Below are 22,086 nucleotides of genomic sequence, written 5' to 3'. Positions count from 1 at the left end.
TGCCACCTTCTCACCAGACCTTTCAGTCGCTGCCTCTGGCGTGGTGCTTGTCTCCCTCTGGTCATGCTGATGCTAGAGAGGTTTGCTGGCAGGGGCAGCTCCCTGACACTGCCATGTGACTACAGCCAGGCACCTCCTGCTGATAATGTCCATCCTCAGCCTAAGAGGGTTTGGCCAAAAGTGTAGTGTGACCAGGCATCCGGTGTCCCCCCCAGTGCCATCCTGTGGAGTGTGGAAGCACATCATTGGACTTTAATGTGAAACTGAAGGGCAGGTGGGAACTCAAAGTCCTTAATTTCTCTGTGCTCCAGCCCATAATTTGCACATCATTCTTCAGAACTCTCATCAATTCTTTGCACTGCTGTTCCCACTTCCATTTTTCCTGCTGTCAGAAACACGGAGCTCACACAGCCCAGACTGCTTCTGTGTTTCTTTTATAGAGGGACACATTGTCTGATGTCTCTTTTCGTTTCTCATGCTGCTGTGTATACTTTCCTGCTTCCCATTCCACCCACCTTTTTGTCCTTCACTCTTCCTCTCCTCCAGATTTTCTCTTGCCAGATACGTGCACTAATAGGATTTCACCAAAGTGGTCTGAGTGCACTGACTGCATCTATCTCGTCCTGCTAAATGCTTCCCAAAGCACTGATATTACTGCATGCAGAGCAGGGAAGTCCTCAGCACCTGGGAAATACCATTTTTCCTGACCCAGGAACTGATACTGCTTGTGGCAGTTTGCTGGAGGCACTGGTAACATCTGAGGCACGGAAAGTTTGCTCATGTTGGCTGGGACTCACAAACGTGTTGGGGCTAATAATGCACATGGTTTGTATTGTGCTTTCCCTGAAGCTAAGTTGAGCAACATGTTAGTTAGCAAGTTAGGCATTACTCAGAGCTCCTAAACCTCGTGTTTTGCCAGTGACGAAGGTGCAAACTTGTAGTCCAATGCTCCTGATATTTTCTGCGTAGTGTAATGGCCAAGCTCCAGCGGACTTGTGATCCATCCTCTTCATCTTACAGTTCTGCCTGGACTTTTTTCAAATTTAAGGCTTCAGCTGTCATGCACTCTTGCCAGCTATCCTATACGTCTAAATAACTAGGTGAACTATCTCTGGAAAATAATCTATCTGGTAAATTTAGCCCTTTCTTCCTGTGAGTGAACTGTCTTCAATCTGTCTTTCAAATGTATTTTACGTGCAGTAGTATTATTTGTGCTTTGTCTTAGCGTGTGCTAGCTATGGATTCTCTGTGTGCTCTTGGATATAACTGTGGTTTTAAGTACCCACTGCTGGTTATTCATAGCGCACATTTAGTCATTTAACAAACATGGTGTTAGTTCTGCTCTCTAAGTGGATGACTAATACTCTTATAAATAGGAGGAATGTGATCTGAAAGGTCACGTGAATGTTCCCAGTGTGAACATATCCCCAAACTATGAGACTTCTCATTCCAGGAGCACACTTGCAAAAAAGAAAATGCTCACTATTAGAAAGAAGAAAAAGGGTTCAAAATCAATCCAAGCAATTTCTCTGCTTTAACTCAAACAATTTGCAATTGTTTGTTGAGTTTTGCATTGCAAGAGCTTTTTGCAATGTTTGTTTTTCTCTGAAATCTCTCCTGACCTGCTTGGGAACATAGGAATTGCCCTGTTGGAACAGTCCTGATCTCTCTCCTGTGCCAGTGCCCTCCTTTGGAACATAACAGGACCTGAATGTTTCTTAAGTAGATATAAGAAACATCCTTTAACTTTCTTCCTAACCTCTTTCACATCTCATTGGAAAGCAAGACAGTGCCGAACACTGGATTCCAAAGGAAATGAGAAGAGTGCATGGTACAGGTTTCTGCACTGCCTGTAAACCGAAGGCTTTCCTCAGCTCAGTACCGTGGAGAGAAGATGCTGTGCTGCCCAGGTGGTGGAGAAGGAATGGGGGGTGCTGCCTCTGAGGTGGGGTGCTTACTAATGCAGCCTTCTGAGAGGTTGGGTTTCTCTGTTGGAGAACTCAGGAGGTAAAATGCAGCTCCGCTATGCCGGCACCCTTGTCTTTTCATTTTTATCAAATGAAAACAAAATAACTGAATGCCTCTGCTCTCCTGCCATTGCAAGGTTTGGTTTATATTCACCGGAATACAGGGCTAAGGAAGGGAGGATCAGTGGCCTCAGGACATCCAGTTTAATTTCATGACTGTGCCACAGACATGGAGGCCACGTGCCAGGGGTTGGGCTGCTGCTGCTGTGATGCCAGCCCAGTGAGGCACCTCTTCTGCTTGCTGCTGTGTGAAGTCAAAATGAAGCCCTTGCAGTGGAGAAACAGGCAACCATGGAACTATTTTCCCCCCTGTCTACAACTCAGGTACTCCCAGGTGCTCACCTGGTGGTGTTTGGGCTGGTGGAGCAAAGCAGGGTGAGATGTTCCTGGGAGCAGGTTCAACTCCCAGCTGGGAGCTGGTGCTGGCTGCATCAACACTTCTTCAGTGTCAGATGTGATGGTTTAAGCCACCTGTAGCCAAAGTTAGTTTGTACAGGAACAAAGTGGAGGAGAGGACTTGCACGGCTGGCTCAGAGGTGGCTCACTGGCCAAAGCCCGAGGCACAAGCCTGGGTGGCATGTGGCTATGTCTGTGCTAATAAACCAGGCAGGGGCAGGAGCTGCGCTCTGAGTGACTAACACCGTCTGGCCATGGTGTGACTGATAAACCCTCTTGCCCTCCAAAACCATGTGGCTGCATATAGATTACCTATTGGGAACAGTCCTGGCCCATGCTAACTCCTGGACTGTGCTTGGGAATGTTTTGGGAGAGCACTGGTTGTCATGGACCAAAATTATACCCGGGACTGCTGGAGGGTTGGAGGTTGAGCTCCCCTACTCCTGCCCTCATTCACTGGCTTGACTTCTGCTCTAGATGCTGCCAGTGTGGCTGGTGTCAGGCAAGTCACCTAATGCATGATACAGGAAAGAGAAGACTATTCCAGTTTCATTTCTAGCCTTCATCCCTTCGTGCCATCTCTCACGTGGGGGTTAGAGTGCATCCTTACCTACAGAGTAGTGAGACTGCCAGAATTGGGTACATTGGGAAAGTGGGGTGTGGTACAGGTGAAAGTCCAAATTCACTGCAGAGATTTATAGAAATTTGATTCAGGGAAGGGTTGAGCCATAAGGATGGTATTCCCAGTTCATAGACCTATTCTAATTTTGTCCATGCTTATAATACAGTTAGAGAAATGCATTAGCATTAAAATATGTGGACTAAAAGCAGTCACTTGTGTCCTATATTCTCCTCCTGCCAGCCTTTGACTTGACTTGAGGTTGCTGATTAGAAAGGACAGCTTTCTCTGGGTCCCCCCAAGCAGTCTATACACAGTCAAGAAGTCCCAGAGATTTGATAGATTGTACATGATGTTTCTTTCTGAGCACACGACATGTTTCCTAACTTCAGCAGTCTCAGAGGTTTGATTTCAGTGGAAGATAGTATATATAAATGATACTTGATTGAGAAGTGCATATGCAGGGCTTATGAAACAGTGTGCCTGTCTGCATGTGCGTGCATTAAAATAACAGGGCAAAGGTGACTGTAATATATTATTTACCTACTGGCTCAGATTTATCTGCCCGCCTTAGGGACTCCTGGCTCTTGTCTCTCAGATTTTGTTCCTAAAGAAAATTTTGCTGTGAGGAACTGTGTTTGAGGGTGCTCTCCTACAGCTAGCATCGGGGGGCTAAGTGGTACATTTAAACTGAAATCAAATGTTCCACCCAGGTTATTTTGGGTGTGCCAACATTCGCTTGCTTGTGGGTGCGTCTGGATTTCTTCTCTCCCTTGGTCAGTAGCAGAAGCAGTTTTCTTCTTGATGGCAAGTAGGTGGTAGTGGTGGGGGCAGGTCTTGTTTGTGGCTACTGGCCAGATAAAAACGGACAGTGATAAAAACACAGAAAAACATGGGAAGAAAGGAACGGATAGTGTAATTACACCTGATAAGGATCAGCGTGACGCTACATGTGCTATATACGTATTTGAAACCTACACACACAAGCACATAAAAGAAAACACTCAAGAATCAGGTTCTTCCACAGAGCAGCCGCAATTACATAAAGAAACAAAAAAGGATTTTTTTAATACTGCGGTGCTGGCAGTCAGAGCCTCCCCTCTGACTGCGCCTGGGAGAAGAGTGTGTTAAGTGTGAGCGGAATAAATGATCCGTTTGTAACCAGCATGGCAGACACCTGTGTAGCACCTCACTGCAGCACCTTCCTATGCCGGCTGGGTATCAGGGGTAGGCATCACGACTAGTCAAAAGCAAACCTAGTTACAGTAGATCTTGAGCAGGATCCTCAGAGGTGACTGTTGGAAAAGTGCACCTACATGTTCCAGATAGATCTTTTTTCAACACTGTTCAAATCTTGCTCTCTACACTTGGACAAACGCAGACATGGTTTTGCATGCTGCGGGCAGTTGCAATTCTGAACAGGAGCCATTTTGCAAAGGAGGAAGGAGCAGCACCTACCCTACTCCCAAGCTGCCATCTCTCTCCTGGGTTTTGAGAAAACCAGAAAGCAAGCCCCCAAAGCTTTCTCCTTTTTCACAGTGACACAACAAAACAGGATTTCCTTCGAAGCAGTAACAGGACAGGCTTTGCAGTATACCTACAAGGGTGAATTTAGATGCCAGAGAGTGGAATTTCCAAATCCATTTCCCTTCCTACACCTTTTCTTTTTCATCTCCATAAATCTGTGTCAGTTTTTAAAGAACCTATTTTGGGAGGAGGGAAAGGGGACAGAACGAGTGCTGAGCTATTCAGAGCTAAAAGAAGAGATTCGTGCTGCCAGAGGTAAGACTGCAGAAAAATGTGTCAGCGTAGCAGATGATAGTTCTCCTCTCTTAATGCCTCTCCTGAAGCATCAAGGTGTACGTGTTTCTCAAAGGGGCTGTACATCTCAGAGGTAGTCTATGAACTGCACGTTGAAATGGTTGCCATGGCAGTGACTGAGTATAAGTTAGAAAGCGTGATTAGCCAGAGTTGGCCTAAATAGCTGAAGGGAAGGGAAAAAAAAAGAAAGGAAAAAAAAGGCCAAGGACTTTCTGTTATTTCTAATACAGATCCATCAGCATTAGACCGTGCCAGTAAGAGGAAGCGGCGCTGATGAAGAGGAGCTTGCAGGAGCGTGCTCCGCACCCCAGCCCCAGCTGGGGTACCACCAGCAGCACATGCTGCGAGGGTACCTTCGCCCCCTTACAACGTGCCAGCGCAGCAACTGCACACTGGGGAGGGGCCATTAGTACAGCGCAGTCCTATTAGTGTTGATATTGTGAAATGGTACTTCTCCAGAGTCAGAGGCAAGACTAGGGCACTGCTCAGCCTTCAGCAACCCAGAGAGCCTGGTTACAGCACTCTTCTGGCTGATGTGGGGCATAGTCACATTAGAAAGTGTGAGACTGGCCTGCAGAGAGGCTGCAAGGCTTGCCACAAGTGACACAGAGGGCTGCTACCCTGGGTGGGGTGTTAATTGGTGAACTCCCAGTGCCTAGAGCCATTCCAATTCTTCTAGTCCCCTTGAAGCATGCCTCTGAAAAGTATCCCATCTTCATTCGGAGCCTGAGAATTAGAGAATGAAGCCCTTTTTGTTAATTCATTGCAATGGTTAATCATGCTTGCTTGTTAAAAAAAAAAATAATTGCACCTTATATCTAATTTAAACGTGTATGGTATTAGTGTTCAGCTTCTGGTGCGTGCTGTATTCTTCTCTGCTATATTTAAAGAAAAAATAATCACTTCTTGAGATCCTGTGGGTTTTTGCTGTGAAGGTTTCTTATGCACTGGAGTTACATTTGAGCTTGTTTTTGAAGAAGTGAAGCAGCAGAATTCTTTCTATCAAAGGGTTTTCTTTTAGCTTTTCTCAGGGAAAATGGGAGACTGGGAGACTAAGGTGAAGACATCTCAATACGAGGTCTGAATGGAAAAACAACCTCTCTAGGAGTGTAGAGTGCCACATTTGGGGGCCAGATGCCCAATGTAAAATCAACAGAAGAGATTTATGCAAGCTGACAGTATGCAGGTAGGTATTTGCAGGAGGAGAACCTGTTAGCCTGATTCTCTTCTCTCATAGCTTTCTAAAATAGAGAAGTTCAATTTACATTAGCCTGGAGTGCTTCTGCTTCTTAGTCCTTTGAGTGAGATATGAATCTACTCAGGCCAATCCATAACACTTGACCACTTACCAGGGATATTTTTCTACCTTCCTGTCCTAAGGGATCTTTAGGTTCCTCCTTCAAGGGGAGTACAAACCAGCAGTACTTATGGTGGTGGTTAATGGGCATCTGTTTTGGCTGGCAGAACTGGGGTGAGAGAGATCATATGGCCTGCACTTAAGAGGAAGAAAAGAAAAACCTGCAAGACACCTATTTGCCCTGCATTCAGGTTGGCTTTTGCTGTTATTTGCAGGAGTCTCTTCCACTTCTTGCACCTCCTAAATCCTTGTCATGAAGGTTTGAGAGCTGGGACTATCTTCTCTGGCACCAAGTCAATGATACATTTTTCAGCACCAGCAGCCATTCATATTTTACATTAGTGTTCCTCTCTGTTCCTCTCAAGCAATAATCATAAATATCATCTTTCATTCCTAGAGCGCCTTTCATCCCAGGGGCTCCCAAAGCACTTTCCAAGCTTAACAAGCTTATGGTAGAGTACTCCTTTAGAAAGGGTGAAAACTTGCTTCCCATTAAAGCCTGATTTTGCGAAGAAAAGCCCCGAATTATAATGTCTTCAATACATGAGGGAGCCTTTGCAGCTGTTATTTACTGTACATGTTCCCTTACCAAAAAAAGATTGCTTCTTGCTCCTCCATCCCCCCCATCTCCCCTAACTTAATCCAACAGTGCTCAGTTACCTGGGGGAGAAGAGTGCAAGTAATGAGAGAAGATCATCCCCTGTGATCAAGGAAATGCTTTTTTTCCGGAATCCTATTGCTGCCCTCAACCGTTTCTTCTGGTAACTCCACTTCTATCCAGTCTATTTTCTCTTTATCAGGGCAAATGTTCTAGGGCAGAGTTGAATGTCCTGTGGCTTTAGCCAGAGAGGTCACCGGCCACAGTTGGGCTCTGCTAAGGATCATGTGAGAAACTGTAGTCCTCTTCAGGACAAAGTCAGCTGGCCTAATTTAAGTCACATTCCGCTGCAATCAAAGCAAAGCTGGTTACTTTGCACTGAAATGAATCACAACCTTTCAAATGGTCCTTTATTTGGCTCTGCTGTGGAAACAGTAAGCCCAGAAGAGAAGATTGTTGCTGGTACTTTCTGAACTGAAGAATTTGTTTCCTAATGAATCATATGATTAATTTTAGGGCAGCTTGAATCTGACTAGCGTCAATTTGTTTTCATTGGTTTGAGGAGGACTGAGTATGGTGGGATCTGTCCATCTCATGATGCACAGAGCTTTCTTCCGTGCTGGCTGTGTGGGAAAGTGGTCTCTCCTCTGCTTCGCTGAGAGAGGCCCAGGAGAGGCACACGAACTCCCACTGCTTCTCCAAGGACACACCAAGAGCCTGTGGTAGACATGGAAACAAAAGCCCTATCTCTGGTTCAGTGCTTCAACCACACAAACATAATTTATCAATATAGATAGCTTCAGATGAAAGACACATCAAAGCATATTTTTGTCTGCTGCCTTCAGAGGTAGTACTAAATCTCCTGGGGGAATGCAAGCAGTGAGATATGATCCAAGTATCAAAATCCCCATCTTCTTACTGTCTCTCCTCCTCTCTCACACTGGTTGGGTTCACAGGGAAGCCCTTTCTTGGGGTTGTAATGTCATCTATTCCCATCAGTAGATTTTGGTTCAGAAATACATTTTCATTCTTTTCCAACAAAACGCTGCCTATTTCAACACTAACTCTGAAGATCTGTAAATTGGCAAAGGATCCTAAAAGAAGAGTGGATGAGCAGTTACTGTTTACATTGGCCATCTTGTATAAGTGCTGATATTAGCATTTCTGAAAGGATTCATTCATCACTGAAAAAAGGTTTGTACCTGTGAATAAGAGCTTGCTTGGAAGGGCCTGTGTGCCTCCTTTCCTCTATCAACAAAGCTTACAAACATCAAGAGATGGTTTTGCAAGGGATGTTAATGCATACCTATTATTTCAGAATGAGAATAAGCCCCTGAAAATATTCCATGCCTATTTCTGATGGTGTAATGGAAGCAGCAGTAAATTTAAAGAAAAATCTTATTTATTTTCATGTGTCTTATTCATTCCTTTCTTTATTTAGAGACCTGAATATATATATATATTGAAAGTGGCTCTCTTGGGCTTTTTTTAAAACTAAAATCTTGCGATACAGCCTCAAGCCCAGTGATTAGTTCTCATGTCATGGAAAATCAAGTAGACCTGCACTAGAAAGAACAATGGCTGTTGAAAATATTTAGCCCTTTCCAGACTATGACCTCTTCTGGGGATGTCAGTGAAATAAATGTACTTTTATGATGTACCCTTAAGTCTTCCTTACCTCCTGCTGTTTGTCACACTTGCTGACTTAATTTGCCTGAAATTAGTTGCCTTCATACCGAGGTACGTGATGCTGTTTTGCTTTAAAAAAGAGGTTTGTATGTTCTGCACTGGCCCAGCTGGCATGCCATGAGCCATGGCTCAGAGGTGGAACAGGTCCTCTGCATGGCCAGCAGCCAGCACTTGTTTCATCCTCATACTGCAGGTCAGGGATCTCTCAGCAGCAGAGGACACATAACAACAGCGTTTGTGTGGGAGACAAAAATGTTCAGTCTCTGTGGGATGCCTACATTTTGACTAGGATTCCTTGAGATTCTGTAGGATGAAGATCAAAATTTTTCAGGTACGTTATTATGTTATAACCTCTAATACACTGGTTTTCTTTCAACCTTTTGACTGCTTCACTTTTAGGCTGACAGCAGCTGAGGGCTAGGGCTCTTCCTGGGCACTCACACAGCTCCTGGCATGGTACAGCTTCAATTCTGGGAGGAGACTTAGGCCATTGCCTCAATCCAAATGCACATTTTAAAAAAAACCCAAATGTCCAGAAGTTAACCTGCTTGCAAGTGCCCCTTTCATGCAAAAGATGATGCTTTGCGAGCACTGTGTTTATAAAGCAGAGGAAGAAAGCAAGCATGAATGAAATGAGAGTCCAGGGACCAGCCCACTGCCTTCTGTGGGAAGTCCTCTCAGAGGGGCGTGAGTCTCTGAGACTTCCCTGGTGGAGTTTCTTCTCAACCTTTAAATTTTTGGGTAGGGAAAGCTGGGCTGATGGCTGACGAGGAACCATGAGGGCCATTCCCCCACCCAAAGAGGTAACACTCTCTGCCTCTCAGGGCTGTGATTTCAGCATGCAGCTCTGTTGCACGGAGGGAGCAGAAATAACACTAGCAATCTCTAAAGGAGTGAGTGGGTGTGTAAAAGGGCAACGGTGCACATACGGGATTTCACGGTAAGTGGTTGGAGAAGAGATGCCTGCTCTGCACCAGGGAAACACTTTTCTGCAGAGAACCAGGATAATTTCCCTTCAATCCAGGGCAGATTGCCAGCAGTCTCAAATGTAATCCTCATGGTATTACTTCCAAAGATAAAACAAGGGTATTATGGGTACCGCCACTGAGGCAAGTAATCTTTAAATATAGCTGCAAATTGCCTGGTTTAATGCTAACAAACCCTAATGGTGAGGAAGACAAGACAGGTAGCAGCACTGATACAGCATAATATAATGTGATGGCTGATATAAATGTGACTCATTCTAGCCAGAGGCTTTAGTATAGGAAGTTGGATAAAAAGATATAAAAACAAATCTGAAGTTTTTTTCCTTCCCGGTGAAGGTCACCGCCAGGAATAGCATGGGAAATAATTAATGGAGGAAGAAATGTTCCCCTTCGAATTAGAAGTATTGTCTTGCTTCACAGTTTTGTTCTTCTCTTTGGGCTCCTGTAACAAACACCGGCAAACACACAGGGCCTTTCTCCCTGAGGCCGCTGATGGATATCCTATCCGGTGGGTAGTGAATGCGAGGGACTGGCTGTGCAATGCTCACGGTGTCTGTTAATGGGTGTCCACCCACCAGCAGTGCGCTGAATGGAGCTGGGAGACTGAATGGGGCTCTACGCGACGGCGGCCAATTTTCCTGGTCAACATGGAGGCGCAGTGCCAAGGCTGTGTGTGAGAGCCCATGCAGCCTGCTGGGGAGGGGGTTTCACCCCTTTCCCTCTGCTCCTGAGCCCTCGGGAGGTCAGTCTTCTTTCCAGCCCCAGCACAGGTCCCTCAGTCCCTGTGCTTCATGTGGGAGGACATAGATAACACAGCGACCATTGCACTTGTGGTGGCACGGGCTGTTCTCTGCTCATCCTGCAGAGACCTGGGAGGCTCTGGGCTGCTCGTTTGCTCCCCGTGACCAGTGCTGCACTTACACATGTGCAAGGGCAAGGGGAAGCCACACAGCTGTGCCTGTGGTGCAGTGTGCATGCAACGCTACCCAGGGCAGGAGCAGTCCACGATGGAGCCCATCTGCTGCACAGGAATGTGATGCTGCAATTAATTCCCTTTCCTCAGAGTGCTCTTTGAGTGGGGATGGGTGAGGAGAGGAGAGAGTGCCTCTGCTTCATGTCACCACTCTGCAAGCTGGAAACCAGGCAGCTGTGGGGGGGCTGAGGGGCTGCTTCTCCCCGGGGCACTGGTTTGTTTTCTTCCAGGTGGCCGTAGCAGGGAGGACTGCTGGTAGGAAGCTCTGAGCTTCGCACTCCCCGCTAAAATCTCCTGTGCGTGACTGTGTCCCTTCTGCCATGAAGGACTGGTCACATTTTCCATTCTTGACTCCATGTGGCTGCTCTGAACATCCCAGGTTATCTGAGCCAAACCAGTTGCCTTTCACACTGCTGGCTCTTGACAGCTCACCAGGCCTTCATTGCTGCTCAGTGCCCACATGCCGGGGCCATTAAGGCAGTTAGCACAGCGTTAAGATACATTCATTTTCAGAGAGCTTTTCTTTTGGGAGCCCAGGAGGTGAGACTTCAGATCCTCCCTCCCTCAGCAGGCTCCTGACCCTGCAGTGGACTTTCAGAGGTAGAAGCACTGCAGAAGTCCTGAGTACCCCAGAGCTCCCATATAGCACAGGAAAAACCTATTACAGGAAAGCTGCTAATAGCAGAGGTAAGCACTTACCCGCATTTTCTAGTGGTGTTACAGACTCTGGAGAATCAGCGTGTTTTGGCCAGGTTCCCAAACTGCTTTTTAGTGTTTATCCAAAACAAGCCTGTGCATTGAGGTTTCCTACCCTAAAATCATCTAACCAAATGAAAGGAATTACCTCAGTTGCACAGATGCTCCTCCATCTGGTCTTACAACTAGAGTGGGGCCAGGACACAACCCCAGCTTGACTCCCCTCTTCTTCCCCAGAAGGAGCCATATGAGGACATTGGAGCCCAGTCCAGATCTGACTTTCACAGCTGACCCCTCTCTGTGTAGCAAGTAAAATAGTAATGCAGAAAGCTTTAAGGCAGTTCAGAAATGTGGCTGTGCATAAATGTTGGGAATTTGGCTGGTAGTGCTCATGATGCTGTTCAGTCTGGAGTATTTGGGGAACAAAGATCAATCCCATAAGGATGATCTGTCACTTGCATGTCTTCATGTTGACTTGAAGTTTGGCCCTTTCATTCTGCTTGCTTTCTCATTTTCCAAGGCATGTGTGCTGCTCTTCTAGCCATCTCCTTATGGTCATAAGATTTGGGGTCACACATTCTATTACCTGGGGTTTTCACAGCTGCTGCTCCTTGAAGTGGTTGCAAGGGATGCTGAGTGGGGTGGGATGACCTGTTGCTCTCAGGTTTATTTCTTTATAGCATCTCTATTAAGAAAGACTGTAAGACATATGATTCAAATACTCCTAGATAACCATAGTCTTGTCGAATTCAAATGTTATGACTCCTTGTGAATGTGGGGTTTGTGAGCTGGTTTACCACAGCTTTTATTTTTTTTGGTGAATAAAGAAGTTACATAATTCAAGCTTTTCCTTCTTCCTTCTCCCTTTTGCACTTAAATTTACCATATGTGCAGATAGACTGTGCCTATGTTCGCAGTTGGTATGGTGCAGCGGGAGCAGATCTGTAGAGGTGGCTGTTTGGTGCTGAGGACTTGATATACCAGGGGATTAAAAATCAAGACTGCCTCTGTTTTGGTTCCCAGGGACTGGACACTCATTAGGGGTTTGAGAGCAGGAGGTGTGCTCCTGGAGTCCATCTCCTGGTTTCCTTTCACTCAAAGGGAATCCAGTTTAAAAAGTTGCTCCCTGCGTAAATTGAAACACAGAGAGACAAACAGGAGATTTGCCTCATAAACACACTCCTGATGCAAACAAAAATGGGCACATAGAAAGACCTGTCAAGAGACCAAGGTCAAGAGACCAAGCCTAGAGACATTGCTTTACCCTGAGGTCCCACATGGTTCGAATGTGTGGCAAACAGGTCAGTTATTTGGCTAGTGAAACAGCTGTTTAGCTTGGCTGAGCTGTCTCTTCTTCTTTCTTGGGTATAGCTGCTAATCTATTGTTCCCTCCTTTTACACTTCCCCAACCTTCCCCTTTTTCAAACCCTCACTAAGCATATACATGTATGTATATATATATATATGTGTGTGTGTGTGTGTGTGTGTGTATGTGCGTAGGCAGTTGTGTCTGCTGCCGGGATTTCCTCCCAAACAATACCTGTTGTGCTGGCCACAGCGATTCTCTTGGTTCCCATGCCCAGAGCAGTTTGAGTTTCCTGCTGGCTCAGCAGCAAGACTTTCAGGGCTTTTTATACTTATTCTTCTTCGTGAGCCAAGTGGAGGAGCACAGTTTGCCTGTGAATAGTGAGCTGGCTGGGCAGGCGACAGGAAGCTTGCATACTAAACCGTGTGAACTTTGAGGAGGGGAGGAAGGGGGCTGGGGGCTGCTGGCTGGGCTTCGTCGTGTGTTTGCTGTAGCCCTCTCCCTTATAAACTCATCGTCTCAGCATAGGGATGCTCCCCACCAAAGGAATGAAAATATCTGTAAAATGAGGGTGGAAAGAAGCGAGAGCTGAAAATGGAATTACAGAGGAAACACGGGGAGGGCTCGGAGAGTGGAGAAGAGTGAGGGGGCTTGGGTTTTAAGTATTTCTGTGAAAAGTTGTGCATGGGTTCCCTGCACAGAGTGATGGCACAGCACCTCGTGCTGCACTGCAGGGCTCACGGGCCTGCTTGCCCACCCCCTCACTGCCCTGGTAGTGGCTGCACCATCTCCTCTGAGTAGGGGCAGCTTTTCTGTATTGCCCAGGCAAAATCAAAAGCACAGAAATGAAAACACACTTCTCTCTTCCCCCTGCCCTCCCCCCTCTACTCCTTTCTGTTGCTGTCAGCAAAAATTAATAAGTGGGTTCTTATTCACAAGGGCCAGGCATCATGGTGCGGCTATGAAAGAGGGGTTTGATGAGCAGCACGTGAAACGTGGGCGCCTGCTTGTCGGTCACAGGCAAAGCCATCCCTGGAGCTGGGAGAGGGGTGTTTCAGCAGGTGCTGTGGCTCCACTGCAGGTACAAGTGTGCTGGGAGCATCCTTGGAAAAAGGCAGGAGATGAGAGGAAGTAAGGAAAAATGGACTGGGCTCATCTGCCCACAGACAGGCTACCTGCTTCCTGCTCATGTCTGCACAAACAAGGAAGAGGCTTTGCCTGTGCTTTGAAAATGAGACAGCAGAGGATTGCATGTGCCACACAGATGCTTCCTGAGCAAGAGTGGCCTGATGCAGGCATGGTGCCATGGGGATGTTGTCAAGATGGCCCTGTGCAGTGAGGGCTGTCGCACTGGCTTGGCAGGTGCTGCCTGAGGGGTGGCAGAGGATGCAGGGCAAGCACGAACATCGTGCATGTGTGTAGGATCTATTTTTAGGGTGATGGCATGATAGAGAGAGCCGGTGAGGGTGGAAATGCTCAGCAGAGTGATAGACTGGGAGATGGGGTGAGGCTCGGCTTGGTTAGTTATGCCATAGCATCATTGCAAAGTGATGCGGCCTTCCTGGCCTGATCCAAAATAACAACCCACAGCTTTCCCTCTGTTTGGCAGCACCCTTCTCTGAGGGTTTTCTAAGGTGCCCATTACTCCAGGCTCTAAATAACCCACAAATACACAGTCAATCTGAGAAGATGGGGCCCTTGCTCCCCAGCCCAGCTCCGCAGCACTCTGTGTCTAGCTCCCAACCAAGCGCCAGGCAAGGCGACATGTCTGCTTGGCACCTGCATCCCCCTGGTGTTCCCCAGAACGAGTAGCCTTGCCTGGAGGTCCACAAGGGCTGGGGAAAAGGGAGAGATAGGTCCCAGAGTGGGCTCGTGAGGAGCCAGCGGAGGTCCTGGGGAGAGCCACCTGCTGAGCTTGTCTACCTCCAAAGGTAACCAGTGCCTTCCATATGATCTTCTTAGAAAGTACAAAAGCAGTCACAAATTTGGGGAATTTGCCATCAAATTCGTGCATTTTATGTTCATCTCCACTCTTGGCTCAGCAGAAGCTCAGTTTAAATTACATGTAATTGATGACTTTGGTGCTTCTGTTTTTAAGTCTATCCAACATTTCTTATAAGACCAAATGTTTAGCTGCCTGTAAACCCCTGAAAACTTTAACCGTTTATCACTTAGCTGTTTTCTTCTGTGCTAGGTATCTGTCTCAGGCTGAATGCATCTGGGAAACTTCAGCAAAAAATGGTTTTTGCTCGCTTTCAAGAAAGAGACGAAACAATTTTTTTTTTTTTTTCATATTCAAACATGTTCTTAAAGTGATCTGTTGAGAAACTCTAGCACTTTCTGTCCTTGGCAGGTATCAGGAATGCGCCTTTGGTTGTTCTTCATGGGAGAAAAAAAAAAGTTGAACTAAGAAACCTTAGAAAAAAAAAGCCTCAGATCTCAGACACTCAACAGAAACTTCTTAAGAGTTAGAAGCTGAATTCTCTGAAGGCACTTGCTCAGTGGAGACTTGTTCAAGTCTGTCAGCTAAATCACAGATGAGAGTGTGGCAGGCACATTGCAGCCTCCTGCTGCAGGTGCAGAGCAGCAGCTCTTTGAAATTGTTTTTCCATGCTGACAGGGTCGCTGCAGTACTGGGGACCAGAGCCCGGAGATGCTGTCAGATATGCTCCTTTGCTGATACTTCGGCGAACACGTGGGAAGGCTGATGTTGACTAGGGCTAGGACCTGGCCGAGGGAGGGAGGGACCCCTACTGCAGCGAAAAGGCTGAGGGCCCCCTGCCGAGAAAAGACGACTGATGTCAGATGTGGAGCAGGACGTGGGAGCAGGATCAAGGCAGAAGACAGGCTGGAAGGAGCAGGAGGAACAGGAGGAGTAAGGTTTGGGAGTATCTCTCCCCACCAGATCCTACCTCCTGCAGAACCTGGGATACAGCAGGCCCAGGGATTTCTGCTGCACAGTAGTTGTCTGTTGTCAGCAAATATTTGGGGAAGCCATTGGCACAGGCTGTGACTCATTCCTGCCTGCTCCCTCAGCAGAGGCTGAAGGGCTATCAGTATTCCCAGTTATTCTGCTTTTCAAGCACGATGGAATTAACATCTGAGAATAAGAGCCAGTCCTGCCGGTGAGTCATGCCGTGGCTGGTATGATGCCACATGATAGGATTCCTGCATTTTTGTTTCAGTTTGCTGTCTGCAAATCAAGGAAATGACACAAACCCAACATAGATTGAAAGTATGGGAAGTTTGTAGGGTCAAGCACTCGGCAGTTAGGAATGCTTGATTTAACACTGCCCTTGCCATCTGAGTGTGGCTCCGGTCTTCACAGACATCATAATAGTGTTGCTTTTAGCTGCAGGATCAAATGCAGATGTAATTTATTTTTTTTTCCCCCAACAACTCTACCTCTTTTAAAGCCCAGGGTGGACAGTTCTTGGCAGGTGAGTGGAGGCTGTGCAGGGAAGGGTCCTCATCCTGCCTTGTTGTAGCTCTGCAGGATGAGAGGATCCCCGCCCGCTCCGCCTTCATGCCACAGCAGACTCCAGCCCTCAGCAATGGTGTCAACAGCCAGTGTCCCTGGCCTGCAGTAAGACCAAACCAGATGGAGTCCTCAGATAAATTATCTGCCAAATTCAAGTGAGTCCCCATCAGGCATGTGCAGAGTGAAGTTTTGTAGAACTTGAAACTTGACTGCAGGTGGGAAAACTTAGGACCCTTGCGAAGGCACGTCCCTCTTCCCTGTCTGAGTATCGGTGCCAGCCCCTGAAGACAGAGGAGCTTAATCTCTCGATCTGAACAGAGCAAGCTAACATATATCTTGCTAATCTTATTCTAGGAGACAGTTGAATTATTTTAGCTAAAAATTATCAAAAGAGTCTGCCCGAGGCAGACATCCAGCATGGAGTATTTGAGCTCGAGCAACTGAGCTTTGGCAAAGCTGTGCATAGCGGAAAGCAGTCATTAATGCGAAGTGTTAAGCAACTTTTAAGTCCAGACAGCACTCACAGGGGGAAATGAGAAACATAGGCTCTGTGGATGGCCCCACCAGAAAAGACATACATGTACGCGTGAAATGCTGCTGCTACGCGTTCGGTTAGCTGACCACTACAGGCTAATACTGACCTGTGTTTGTAATGCGGCATTTGCAGGCTCCAGGGGAACAGGGACACTGGCCCCAACCCTGCTGGTGCGTGGCACACATGGTGTTTGTGGCAGTTTGCTTTGTGGGCAGGTCTTGTCACCGTGGCTGTGATCAGTCCTGGGGACTCCTCCCTGCTGGCCTGACAACCTCTACTCCGATGAAGGTTTTGGTAGGGGGTTGAGAGGGCTGCAAAAGTTAGTGGCAGGGGGCTGGCAGCTCTTACTGCCAGTCTGCATTTTCCTTTTCTGCAGGAAGAGGTATTTTCCTTTCTTGTTACGCTTCATCTAGAGCTGTGTAAACAGCAGTCTCTCCTTGATGTTGACACCTTCAAATGATTTTATCTCCCTCATAGGGATTTATTTACCCAAACTGTACTATTTAGTTATTTAATCTTCCCTTTAGCTATTTGATTGTTGTTCGTTACTGAATTCTTTCCAATATGCCAACATCTCTTTGACACATGAGTGCCTGCAGTTGCTTTCTTTGTTTAGAGGACAGCTCAGTCCCAGCAGCATGCTGCAGAGAAGTCATCTTCATTCTTCTCTATTATACGATGTTCTTCACCTCTCTGTAGGTCAAAATCAGGCCCTCTTATTTTATAAACCAGCATGTAGTTTGCTACTCGCTCATTCCTATGTTAGACCCTTTTCAGTGGCTGCTTCAGATTATTTTTCCAAATATGTTTCCTTGCATTGCCCATGTCCCAGGCAGGAGCTGTTAGATGCTGTTTTCCTTCCCACTCCCCCATCTCAGAAACACTTTTTTGTGAGCTTGAAGTCATATCAAGAAACCGAAGCTTGTGGACTCTTCTCTTCCTCATTACTAAATCCAAAATGATCCTTTCAAAAAAAAGAAATGCTTTAAAGGTTCATAATTCTCCAGCCTGGGGAACAATTCCTTTCCCCTCCACAGCCACAGTGTGCACCCCCTGGGGACTGGGCAGGCTGACAGGGGCAGTTTTGTTACATAGAAAGGAAGGGGCATTAAAATGGTGAGCAAGGCTTTTCTAGAGAAGGATGGGCCAGAGCCCTTGGTTATTCTGGGCACTAATGCATTCTGCCAAAACTTGGGCAGAGGTTTTAAGAGCTTATTGTTTGGACAGGTAGAAGCTTCTGAATGATATATGCATTTTGTATGTGCAGGCAACGCTTCATTTTTATATTCAAAGTGCATTAGGACATGAAAGGAGCCAATTTCAACCTAGTCTGTAAATGACACCTAAGCCCGGACTGTGAAACATGCGCTACCTGGGATGTCTATGCAGATTTAATTTTTCTTAAGAAACCTTTTTGACTAATTTCTTTCCTGCAGGCATTAGAGGTGAAAATAGGATAGGTTTTGGACCTAACCTTACAATCAGAGAAAGGAGAGAGGCAAAGAGATTTGTCCGGGTGGCTCCCCAGTACCATTGCGTTAAACCGGCAGTGAACTGGAAGCTTCTCCAAAGCTGTGGGAGCACAATGTCCCACCCTGTTTGCCTGTGGCTGCCGGGTTAATTTTTCTCCTTTTGAGGTCTGAACCCTTCAAAGCTTTGTTTTGTATGGGTAAATAAAAACTAGCTACTGCCTATGGAGAGACCTGGCAACCATTTGGTGCAGAAAGATCACAGGACTCTGAGAATGAATGCAGACTTCTTTTAAACTGAAAATAATATATACATTTAAAGAGCAGAACATGCAAATGCATTCATAATGGCCGCTATCAGGAGCTGCTGGCAGTTTCTCAGAGCAGAAAAGTCCTTGTCTTGGAGATTTCTGCTACCCCTCAGGCTTCTGTCCATTTCTATGTTGTTACTTGCAGTGTTTAAGCCCCATTAAGTTTAAGTGCATAAATTTTCTTTGGCTATTCAACCCCAGCCACTTTTGGGAAGGAATTGGCCAGAATCCCTGAACCTAAAATAATCAAATGTCTGTCTTTCCATTAAAAAGGCTGCCATTTATTTGACAAGCAGTGCAAAATGGAATAGGTAGCGCAGTACAAGCATCCTCCGAGAAACCTGTTGTTGCAAAACCAGGCAAGTGGTTTGCACATAAGGAGATAAAGTACCTTTACCAATACCCAGGTTGTTGCATGGCATGTCAGTATATTTAGTTTCATAACACGTGTTACTTTTATTATCAGCCTCTTGGTTTCTACTACTCTCTTTAGAAATACCTCAGCCACAACTTGTAACCTTTGCAGGCTCATCCAAGGAGCATGGCCTTTCAGACACTCCTGTCGCAAGTATTTGTTATGCTCCAGGAGAGGATGTCTTTGTTTCAGGATTGTTCTGGGCATGAGAAATAAAAATCAAAATGGAGATGGTGGCCAGCACAAAGAACCAACCAAAGTAATTTTAATGAATTTCTTTCCATACCTGCCAATCCACCCTCCCCTGCAGGAAAAACAACTCCCAGACAAATAAAGCATATGGCACAGAAGATGGAGCACCGATGCCAAGTTTGTCTTTGCCTTAGCAGAACTTGCTGCAAAATGCTGAATCTGCAGATCTCCTGGAACGTGCTCTTCAAGAGAACAGGGAAGGCATATTCCCACCGCCTTTTTAGCTGGGCTTGTGCACTCTCACTGTTTAAATCCTCAATGAATAGGACATGATTGTGGCTGCAGTGCTGGTCTGACCCACAGTACTATCTTCAAACTAGGTGCCATGGATAGTAGCGCATGTGGCAGCAGCAAAGAAAACCCATCAATCAGGTGGGCTAAATATTTGAGAAGGATCTGAAGCCCACACGAACCTGCCTTCTGCATGCCCATGGGCTAACTAGCTGTGACAACTGCCATTTTGGCAAGCAGGCATGCCTGCTGCCGTCTGGTTAGACACCCTGTTCCTGGCCATGGTTTGTTATCCGCTTGCTGTTTATGCTGCTGGAAATATTTGAGGACACGATCGTATTTGAGCTGTCCAGAGTGAGGTGTTCAGTGTAAGTCCCTCCATCATGACTTGCTCTACAGTGAGCAGAGGGACAGCCACCCTCACAGGTTATTTATCCTAAATTAGGTGTGGAGTGCTGAGAGAGGGTACCTCTCTCTCTCTCTCCATAAGCTCAGAGAAAACCCTCAGTGCCAACTCGGCCTGTAGCCAGCCATTACAGGTCTGTCTGCTCCCAGCTCAGCCCCATCAAGTGAGGCTCTGGGAAGACACGTTGCTGGTGGGTTCTGATGTGGCACAGGTAATTAGGACCTCACCACCAACCGGCTCAGCTCTCTTCTGAAGGATGTAGGATGCTGGAGGAACTTTAAGTGCCTCTCAGCAATATGCCTCTCCACGGTTGGGCAACAGCTGAAGAGGAGGTTTGAGTGTCTAAATTAAGAAGTTAGGCATCTAAGGCGTTTATTGGACCTATCTCTGCAGGGACTGAAGCTGAGCAGACTTACATAAAAGGAAAAAATCCCCCGCTGATTTACTTTAATCTTCCAGACAGCTATGGAAATGTTTGTGTTGTGTACTCTTACAGACATGTTTCTTCTATAGGCGCTCTCAGACCTGAGAGATGAGGCCATCGTTTTACCTGGACACATGCCATGGAGATACACCATGGGTTGGGTGAGGGGTGCTGCTCTCCCAGGACCTTTGGCTTAGAGATGTTTTGTAAGGTGGGAGGTGAAGTCCCTGCTTTTGGACCCATGTGTCAGGAAAGCCTCCCACTGTGGGTAAGCGATGCCTCTCTTTCCATGAAGCAGAAGATACCCAACAGGGTGATGAAATTAATGGGCTGGGGAGCTCCTTTGTTTAAATGAATGCTGGAAGAGGCGGGGGAGGCTTGATTTTTCACATGGTTAATGTTCCTAATCCTCTTTTTAGTCCTCTCATGGCAACCTGTGTACTTTGCAGTTCAAAGTCACATGAATCTCTCCTCAGCAGAAATGTAAATGTTTTGATAAAACTGTTCTTAACAAATTTGATTCATTTAATCAGCTTGATTAACTGCAGAGCTTTATGGTCTTTAATTGGGAAGGATTTACTATAAATTACCATTTTTTGTAATTTCATGAAGAACGTGGCAGTGCGCAGGATCTTGCTGCCTTGGCGGTGGCGTGGGAGGTGCCTGTCTCTGGCACCCAGCCATTCCCCTGTAGCTTCACATGTTTCAGAGCCCTGGAGACCTCTGGGTGGCCAAGCCTGCCTGCAAGGCCAGGCAGATGCTGGGCAAGGGGCAGGATGGACATGCAGCTGGAAGCGTCTCAATAGACCCTATTTCTTTTCTCTTGTGTTTGCATCTCCCAGATGATTAATCTCCCCTTCCAGTAAAAATGCAGCATGCCTCTTCTGACAAGTCCCACAAGAAAGGAAGCACAGTTGGCCACAACAGCCCTCTCCTTGTTTTGGTTCATAACCAGCCTCAGCCTGCACTGCGTTTTCAAAGGCTGGCTGAACAAAATCCCCAGGTTTACCAGTAGAAAGAGAAAAAAAGGGTTGATCAGAAAATCTCAGCTTGGGTACACGTCACACGTGGTCTTTCCCCTCTTTCATTTAACATGGCAGACTGACAGGCTGTAAAATACATCCAGCTGGAAAGAAGATAATTTTGTTTTACTCTGCCCAGCCTCATTTTTCAGAGCTGAATGTCCAGTCGTATACCTGTGTGAAACCTCTGAGGCCCTGGAGGCTTAATGCAGCAATATTTTTTTAAATAGACAGTTTGTTGTCCACATTACATTTTTCAGTGCCTTTTGGTCAATATCCCAGACTAGAGAAACCAAGGAGAGATTGAAAACAAATGAACTCTCCCCTTAAATTTAGAGTCTGCCCAAAGCACCAGAGCAACCAGAGCATTGACACAGTCTCTGCACCAGCAGGTTTGCTCTTTGCTTGGCGAGCACTGTTCTCCTGTCGCACTGCTGTGCTGCCGAGCCACTGTTCAGCGGGTCTCGGGGGTCTTGTCATCAAAATGCACAGGCTAAGCAACATGGTTTCACAGCTCTTTTCAGACAGCTTTGCACTTTTACTCCCCCCTGACTCTGAAGTGGAATGGTCCCTGAGAAGATGGTGTATTTCATGAGAAAGGAATGTTTTTCATCCTTTCCTAGGACTTCCATGGTCCTTCTGCATGTACGGCTCTCACAGGCCAGCGTGATGCAGGAGGAAACATTTCTAACAGCAAACAGCCCAGTTCCTCTTTCACCTTTGACATTTCTTCACAGTATGAAAAGCTCTCGGCTGCTCACCAAAAGTTAGTATTTGACCCTTTTTTTGCTTTTTTTCTTTTTTTTGCACAGACTAAACATTCACACGTCATATCCTGTATGAGCAGTTGTTTTAATGGATGCGCTGCCAACAAAGATGCTTGGGTTTAAGTGGCTGATCCTTTGCAACCGTAACGGCTTTTAATGAAAGGTTTTGTCTTCGTAAGGCCAGAATGTTCTTTATCCAGCTTTGGCTTTTGAAGGAAACACCACAAATGTTTTTTGATTGGATGTGAAATGTTGTGTAAATTCTGTAATACCAAGTTGGAAAATCTGTCCTTTCCTTGTTAATA

Source organism: Strix uralensis, chromosome 3, assembly GCF_047716275.1.
Source record: "Strix uralensis isolate ZFMK-TIS-50842 chromosome 3, bStrUra1, whole genome shotgun sequence".
In the NCBI taxonomy this organism is placed as follows: domain Eukaryota; kingdom Metazoa; phylum Chordata; class Aves; order Strigiformes; family Strigidae; genus Strix; species Strix uralensis.
Note: the sequence above shows the minus strand (reverse complement) of the source record.